Source organism: Nerophis ophidion, linkage group LG12 (genome assembly GCF_033978795.1).
Source record: "Nerophis ophidion isolate RoL-2023_Sa linkage group LG12, RoL_Noph_v1.0, whole genome shotgun sequence".
Classification (NCBI taxonomy): domain Eukaryota; kingdom Metazoa; phylum Chordata; class Actinopteri; order Syngnathiformes; family Syngnathidae; genus Nerophis; species Nerophis ophidion.
This window is the reverse complement of record NC_084622.1, coordinates 38,535,170-38,544,026: the sequence shown is the minus strand read 5'-3', so window position 1 is coordinate 38,544,026 and position 8,857 is coordinate 38,535,170.

Here is an 8,857-nt window from a genome sequence, read left to right as displayed (position 1 = left end):
ACTCCTGCGCTTACCAAAGGCATGCGGTAAAAGTAAGCATGCGCTAATTATTTTAAAACCTCTTCTCACTCCGGCACTTACCAAAGGTATGCAGTAAAAATGGGAAGTGTCACGAGTTTGACCAGGCGGTAATACTAAGCATGCGCTAATTATTTTGGGAAGCGAGTTTGACCCAGCAGTAATTCAAGGCAGGTGCATACTATATGTCCTGTGGTAATTCAAGGAAATACATTCAATCAATTAGTTGGTTAAAACAGGGGTTAGTGCACGTGCCTCACAATACTAAGGTTCTGAGTTCAATCCCGGGCTCGGGATCTTTCTGTGTGGAGTTTGCATGTTCTCCCCCTGACTGCGTGGGTTCCCTCCGGGTACTCCGGCTTCCTCCCACCTCCAAAGACATGCACCTGGGGATAGGTTGATTGGCAACACTAAATTGGCCCTAGTGTGTGAATGTGAGTGGGAATGTTGTCTGTCATTCTGTGTTGGCCCTGCGATGAGGTGGCGACTTGTCCAGTGTGTACGCTACCTTCTGCTCGAATGCAGCTGAGATAGGCTCCATCGCCCTCTGCGACCCCGAAAGGGACAAGCGGTAGAAAATAGACACCCCAAATTAGCTAAAATGTTACCATAAAACGTGTTAACTGTAGCATGGTAACAGGGGAAGAGTTAACATACTTAAAATATAATGAAATCCATGATTATCTGGTTTATAACATGAGTATCTAAAATACGAGGATAAAACGTTGGAGAGCTAACATTAGCATGCTAACATTGGCATGCTACCAGGTGAAAGGTTAGCATACTTTTAAGATGGCGGGTTATTATGTTAGAAAGTGCGTGCACACATACAAGAAGAGTCCAAGAGAAGTTTGCAGTCATGCTGTTGTCATGATAGCATACACATTTTTTAAAGGGGAACATTATCACCAGACCTATGTAAGCGTATATAACAATATATAACTTGATGTTGCAGAAAAAAGACCATATGTTTTTTTAACCGATTTCCGAACTCTAAATGGGTGAATTTGGCGATTTAAACGCCTTTCAATTGATAGCCTGTCGAGCGATGACCTTTCACCCGTGACGTCACAACATGAAGCAATCCGCCATTTTCTCAAACATTACACACACCAAGTCAAATTAGCTCTGTTATTTTCCATTTTTTCGACTGTTTTCCCGTACCTTGGAGACATCATGCCTCGTCGGTGTGTTGTCGGAGGGTGTAACAACACGATCAGGGACGGATTCAAGTTGCACCAGTGGTCAAAAGATGCGAAAGTCCCTCGTTTGTTCCGCACACTGTACCGACGACAGCTATGCTACGACAGAGATGGCAAGAATGTGTGGATATCCTGCGACACTCAAAGCAGATGCATTTCCAACGATAAAGTCAACAAAATCACAAAGGTGAGTTTTGTTGATGTTACTGACTTATGTGGAGTGTGCTAATCAGACATATTTGGTCACGGCATGACTGCAAGCTAATCGATGCTAACATGCTATTTAGGCTAGCTGTATGTACATATTGCATCATTATGCCTCATTTGTAGCTATATTTGCATTCAGCCTTTCCCTCCACCCACATTTAATGCCAAACAAACACATACCAATCGTTGGTTAGAAGGCGATAGCCAAATTCTTCCGCGCTTCCTCCCGTGCCGTTGTCTGTCGTGATATGGCTCAAAAGCTTCTGTTTCTTCCTTAATTTCGTTTTCAGTACTTGCCTCCACACTCCAACCATACGTTTCAATACATGAGTAATCTGTTGAATCGCTTACGGTGCTGAAATCCGAGAGTGAATCCGAGCTAATATCGCTATACCTTTCTGTGCTATCTGCCATGTCGGTTTCTGGTGGCTTCAGGCAGTGACGTCACAGGACAATAGACGGGTGGATATAGCGATGGTGTATATCAGGCACTTCGAAACCGTTTTTTCGGGGTATTGCGTGATGGGTAAAATTTTGAAAAAAACTTTGAAAAATAAAATAAGCCACTGGGAACTTATTTTTATTGGTTTTAACCCTTCAGAAATTGTGATAATGTTCCCCTTTAAAGACAGCTAACGCTAGCTTTATCTGTGTTGGCCCTAATATGAGGTGGTGACTTGTCCAGGGTGTACCTCACCTTTTGCCCAAATGCAGTTAGGATAGTCTCCAGCACCACCCACGACAACCGGTAGAAAATGGATGTATGGATGGATTCAGTAGTTGTAGTTGAAAGTCAATGTAAAAGTAGTGGCGACACACAGAGCTACAAACAGGATAAGTAACAGGACTAAAACACTTTTGAGGCTCTTCAAAATAAAACACTTCTCTGCGCTCACCAATACTTGACAATAGTGTAATATCTGTGATATTTGTATTTGTGTACTGTGTCTTTAAGAGTGTGGTGAACGCGCGTGTGAGTGGCGGGGAAGTGTCAGTGTGTGTATGAGCGTGAGTTGTGGCTAACAGCAGCTCGTGTATGTGTGTGCCTTATTTTGGTACTACTAAAAGTTACCGCTTGTTAATAAAGCGATTGAACGGCGCATCCTCGTCTGTGTGACTCCTTCACCACCGCGGGCATTACAATATGTTGAGAAAATATCGGTCACACACATATTAACACAATAGGATCATTTGTGTACATCTGCATGTACGTGTGTGAGATTTATAAAGTGTAACTAAACCTAATGTGAGTTTTTATCTTGCAATCCCAAAATGCATTGCAACACGTGTTGTCATAGAAAACCAACATATGCGCCAACAAATCATTTTATGGCTCCATTTAATAAGATAAGTCAAAGACCTTTGCATTGTGTTGTAATATTATTACTGTAATATAATTGCATTGCATTATTGCACAGGGTAGAATCCAAATATGTATTTGTGCACATTATGTACCAGAGGTGGGACCAAGTCATTGTTTTGCAAGTCACACGTAAGTCTCAAGTCTTTGCCCTCGAGTCTCGAGTCAAGTCCCAAGGCAAGACTGGAAAGTCTAAAGTCAAGTCCCAAGTCCTGCATTTTGAGTTTCGAGTCCTTTCAAGTCCTTTTAACCACAGACTAATGCATTTACAAAGATTGTGTATGCTTTTAAAACGCTGTATGTATCCATCCATCCATCCATCCATCATCTTCCGCTTATCCGAGGTCGGGTCGCGGGGGCAACAGCCTAAGCAGGGAAACCCAGACTTCCCTCTCCCCAGCCACTTCGTCTAGCTCTTCCCGGGGGATCCCGAGGCTTTCCCAGGCCAGCCGGGAGACATAGTCTTCCCAACGTGTCCTGGGTTTTCCCCGTGGCCTCCTACCGGTTGGACGTGCCCTAAACACCTCCCTAGGGAGGCGTTCGGGTGGCATCCTGACCAGATGCCCGAATCACCTCATCTGGCTCCTCTCGATGTGAAGGAGCAGCGGCTTTACTTTGAGTTCCTCCCGGATGGCAGAGCTTCTCACCCTATCTCTAAGGGAGAGCCCCGCCACACGGCGGAGGAAACTCATCTCGGCCGCTTGTACCCGTGATCTTATCCTTTCGGTCATGACCCACAGCTCATGACCATAGGTGAGGATGGGAACGTAGATCGACCGGTAAATTGAGAGCTTTGCCTTCCGGCTCAGCTCCTTCTTCACCACAACGGATCGGTACAACGTCCGCATTACTGAAGACGCCGCACCGATCCGCCTGTCGATCTCACGATCCACTCTTCCCTCACTCGTGAACAAGACTCCTAGGTACTTGAACTCCTCCACTTGGGGCAGGGTCTCCTCCCCAACCCGGAGATGTTGGGGAGGAGTTATACTGTATGTATTTACAGTATAATAAAAAAAATTGTGCGACATTGCACTTTATTAAAGCACTATTAACCAGTTATTTTAAACATTTAACTCATTCCTTTACAGAATGAACACATTTGAAAAAACAAGTACAACTGTACTTATTTGCGAAAAAGTGTTAACATTGTATTTCCATGGCATATTGCATTGTAACTAGTTCCACAGCAGTTTATATCCTGTTCTTAGCTGATCTCATTGCTCCCATCTCCTACTGTATATGTGTTTATGTGTGCGTACACATGAAAAACATAACAAATACATGAAAATAACAAGGAACAGAGTTGTACTTTTTAGAATTCACGGCCCTATGGAAAATTAACCAGCTGCCACTGATTATGATGCATTCTCATTTCAGGCAAAGTATAAGACAATACTTTCTTAGGGACGGCGTGGCGCAGTGGAAGAGTGGCCGTGCGCAATCCGAGGGTCCCTGGTTCAAATCCCACCTAGTACCAACCTCGTCACGTCCGTTGTGTCCTGAGCAAGACACTTCACCCTTGCTCCTGATGGGTGCTGGTTGGCGCCTTGCATGGCAGCTCCCTCCATCAGTGTGTGAATGTGTGTGTGAATGTGGAAGTAGTGTCAAAGCGCTTTGAGTACCTTGAAGGTAGAAAAGCGCTATACAAGTACAACCCATTTATCATTTATTATTTAAAAGTATAACTGTAACCAGGAATAAATCTTCAAGTAACAATATTCAAATACTAACTTTGTTGGGTAAGACAGAATTTGTTTTTATTCTGAGTCCAGTGTAACTCCCTCCACATAGCTCTGACACAATGGCTTTCTTTGACTGATTTATTGAAGGCTTTCTTTCCCTTCAATTCACCATGAAAACTGTTAATAAAATAAAGCACGTTACAAACGTAAATATAACATGCACAGCATGTGGCTCAAACATTTAACCGAAGTAAAATACAAACAGTAATGACAAATACCTCGTTGGCCTGCATGCTTCTTTTAGGAGGAAATTGTGATCTTCTGGCTCTTGTAGCCCAAACGCTGAAAGTCCTTTTGACACTTTTTAGTCTTTGTTACCATCAGTCGCTCTCTTTATCCCTTCTCATTGCATCAAACAGATGTTCACTCATACCCGGAAGTAGCTTCCTTATATCCGTTCACAGACCAGTCGAGACACTTCAAAACAAACGCATGCCCCCCAACAAAAAGGCATGAAATTACATTTTTAACCATAGTAACTTAAATAAAGCCTTCTTATGAACTTTTATACATTTTGATTTAAATTCCCTTTTGTGAACTTAACTTATTCTGTTTTTAGAGAAATAAAACAAATTATAATTATTAGTCGCAACAGTTACATCCAGTGAAACCGATTGGTGGTTTTAGCTGACGTATAGACTTTAAGGTGTTTATATATGTTTATGTTTAACTTGGCAGACACTTTTATCCAAAGCAACATACATGAAAAATACATATAAGACAATCACTGTAAACATGATCATTTAAGGGAAGAATGTAATAGAAAATATCAATACAAAGCTTCAAGACAGAATAAACTCTCTGCTGCTGCAGCAACAGAAATACAGTCTATAATATATATAGATATCAAATGTATTCATACATTGTTTATGTAGGATACATGCATGTATATGTAACCTCATCATATTGTTTCTTCAATTTAGAAATAGCTGACCATTTTGTTCCCCCTTTTTGGGATTATTATTCCCAGTTTTGATCTTGGACGTCTGGTCACTTATAGCATATAAGAATATTCTATTACTGTTAAGCAAACTATGAACACGCCAAAAAATGTGTCCTTTAGCATAGTTACACGTATGAAAAAAAAAAGCGCGTGAATATCAGTGGTATTCAGTGAGTTAATATGAATTAAATGCGCTGACAGTTCATTGCTTTTGCCAAATAAATTGCACTGAGTGGAGTGGATCACCACTCCAAGATGGCGGCCCCGCGTCTCGTCAGCGCCAGTAGGCAGGAGTGGTCGATGCTGCGTCTACTTATAAGATGTCTATGGTTCTAACGTTAGCAGTGAGTTTACAGCCTCACTGATTTAACTAAACAGTAAATAAAAGTTACGTCACTCAGCCAATAAATGTTCACTTACATTCAAAACTTACCCTTCTTTGTGCAACTTCAAATGTCGAACGAAGTTGGAAGTTGTTGCGTCTCCGTCTGTAATCTTCGAACGGACCACATGCTTTGCATACGGCAATTCGTTTTTTGTTGACCAAGTCGTAATTTTTATACCCGAACAAAACAAATTTTGGCATAACTTTCCTCACTGGCGTGTTGTTTGAGAGCTCTTCTTCGTTGGTTTTTCTGCAATTTGATTGGCTGAATGCTGTGTGACGAAAATAACGTGGATGTAATTTGATTGGCTGTTGTTCTGACAGGTAGCGCGCACACTGTCATCGCACACACGCTGACAGACATGGACAGATATGGAGCTCTCCTGAATAACTTTTTAATCGTTGGGTTTTGGGGAAAGTAGCAAGTCATGTCAAGTCAAAAGGCTCAAGTCCAAGTCAAGTCACAAGTCCATCCATCCATCCATTTTCTACCGCTTATTCCCTTTCGGGGTCGCGGGGGGCGCTGGCGCCTATCTCAGCTACAATTGGGCGGAAGGCGGGGTACATCCTGGACAAGTCGCCCCCTAATCGCAGGGCCAACACAGATAGCCAGACAACATTCACACTCACATTCACACACTAGGGAACATTTAGTGTTGCCAATCAACCTATCCCCAGGTGCATGTCTTTGGAAGTGGGAGGAAGCCGGAGTACCCGGAGGGAACCCACGCATTCACGGGGAGAACATGCAAACTCCACACAGAAAGATCCCGAGCCTGGATTTGAACTCAGGACTGCAGGACCTTCGTATTGTGAGGCAGACGCACTAACCCCTCTGCCACCGTGAAGCCCACAAGTCATTGATGTTAAAGTCTAAGTCGAGTTGCAAGTCTTTTTACATTTTGTCAAGTCGAGTCTAAAGTCATCATAGTCCTGGACTCAAGTCTGACTCGAGTCCAAGTCATGTGACTCGAGTCCAGGTCATGTGACTCGAGTCCACACCTCTGTTATGTACACATACGTTTTAAATTTCAATAATTGCGTTCTGAAAAGTGCACACCAGGGGCGTCACCAGACATATTTCACTGGGGCACGTGCCCCACTGTTGATCTGCAGTGCCCCAGTAAAAATTTCACCAATTAAAAAAAAAATGCTTCAGAGTTTTAAGTCTACATAACATAGACAACAGCGCACATACTACTTAGTATGGTCATTGATTGCTACTGTATTCACTCCACGAAACAATGAGCACATGGCTACTTAATACGGTAATTTATTCACGTGTGGATCTTCGGTTGAGAGAGAGAGAGAGAGAGAGAGAGAGAGGAGGGATTCGAATCACTGCTTGAGGTAGGTAACGTTAGCCAACAACAATTTACTAATTGCAATATTTTGATTTTGATTTGACTCAAACTGTAACTCCTAGATGGATTTAAGAAAGTTATTCGCCCGCAGCAGAGAAGAAGCAGCAGGAATGAGAGATGTAAGTGAAGTCCTAGCTAGCTAGGCAACATCATTGTCTTAAGTTGATGCTAAGTTAGCTAACGTTATTCCTTGTATCAGACAAACATATTCATTTGCTGTACGAGCTGTCGGGGGAATTTCCAATGAACATGAAACATAATGTTGGTTATTGTCTGCTGGTTCTGTATCAATGATGATTTGGAGTCAGCATGTGTGAGTTGAGTGCTTCTCAAATGGTTTATTTTCAGGAAGAAAAACATTTTTCAGGAAGAAAAACATTTTTCCATATCATCAAGTCGTGAGCCAAATTTTTAAATCATTCAAGTTTATTTCACAGAAAAATAGCACAGTAGACTTGTCTTGTTAATCGGTGTGACTTTGACAAAAATAATCTTGTTTTGTCACCAGAAAAATGGCTACAGTTAAAGCATCTGGTTTTGTTTCCAGAAAAAATAGTAACATTTCTGTATTTGTTTTCAGAAAGATGGCTGAAAATATCGGGTTTTGTTGCCCCATTTAGATTTTTAAAAAATATATTTCCATGTCTGTCCTGAGTCCTCCTCCAACTTGTTAGTCGGTTTGCCTTTTGCTAAAATACTCACTAATAGTCACTAGAAAAATGGCTAAAAAAAATATCTGGTTTTGTTGCCACAATTTGATTTTTTTCTCCCTAAACTTTTTTTTTTTTCATGCACACATGTGACTGCGACTCACTGAAAATGACACACAATCCACTTTTATGTCACGACCCAGCAGTTGGGAACCACTGGTCAACTGTATAACAGTTACTGTAATATTTCCATGTCTGTCCAGAGTGATTGACCACTTTGCAAAAATGAAAAGGAGACGTTACAGTTTACTTCTCAGAAAATGATTCCCTGAACAGACACACAACAGTTGTTCATTTATTCTACTACTGTGGCTTTATTGTTTTGTGTATATTTTATAGTTGTGTGTATCTGAAATAGGATTAGCCACATTGCCATAAATGGAAATTAAATAATAGAAAAGAACCCAGAGATGTAGGGGTGCTTTATTTTTTGTTTTACTTTTGTAGATGTTAAATTTGCAGATGATTACTGCAATATATATTTCAAAAAGATTCATTGCTCTTCCTTTTTGCTTTTACCAGTAGCAGTTTAGAAGTCTGGAGTAAAAAAGTGCACAAGTAGGTCAAATGCATTAGTTAATTTCAGGTGGTTCATCAAAGATCCATTCAACATAATCTGATATGATTTCATAGTTTAAAGCACTGTTTACGTATTTTTTTATGACAAATAAGTGCTAAAAATGTTTTTGGTTGCGCGCTTTGCACGCTCACATGAATTATTTGTGCCCCAGGTGTGCCCCAGTACAGTATTAGGTCTACTGACGCCCCTGGTGCACACATGTCCAATTCTGTTTTTTCTATCAGATATGATATGATGCAAAGGACGTAAATTAGCAGGAAATAGAGGGTGCGTTATGGAAGTATGATTGTAGCAAATTCATGTTTTGGTGGGGTGATAACTTCAAATGGTAAAAGTGGGCTGG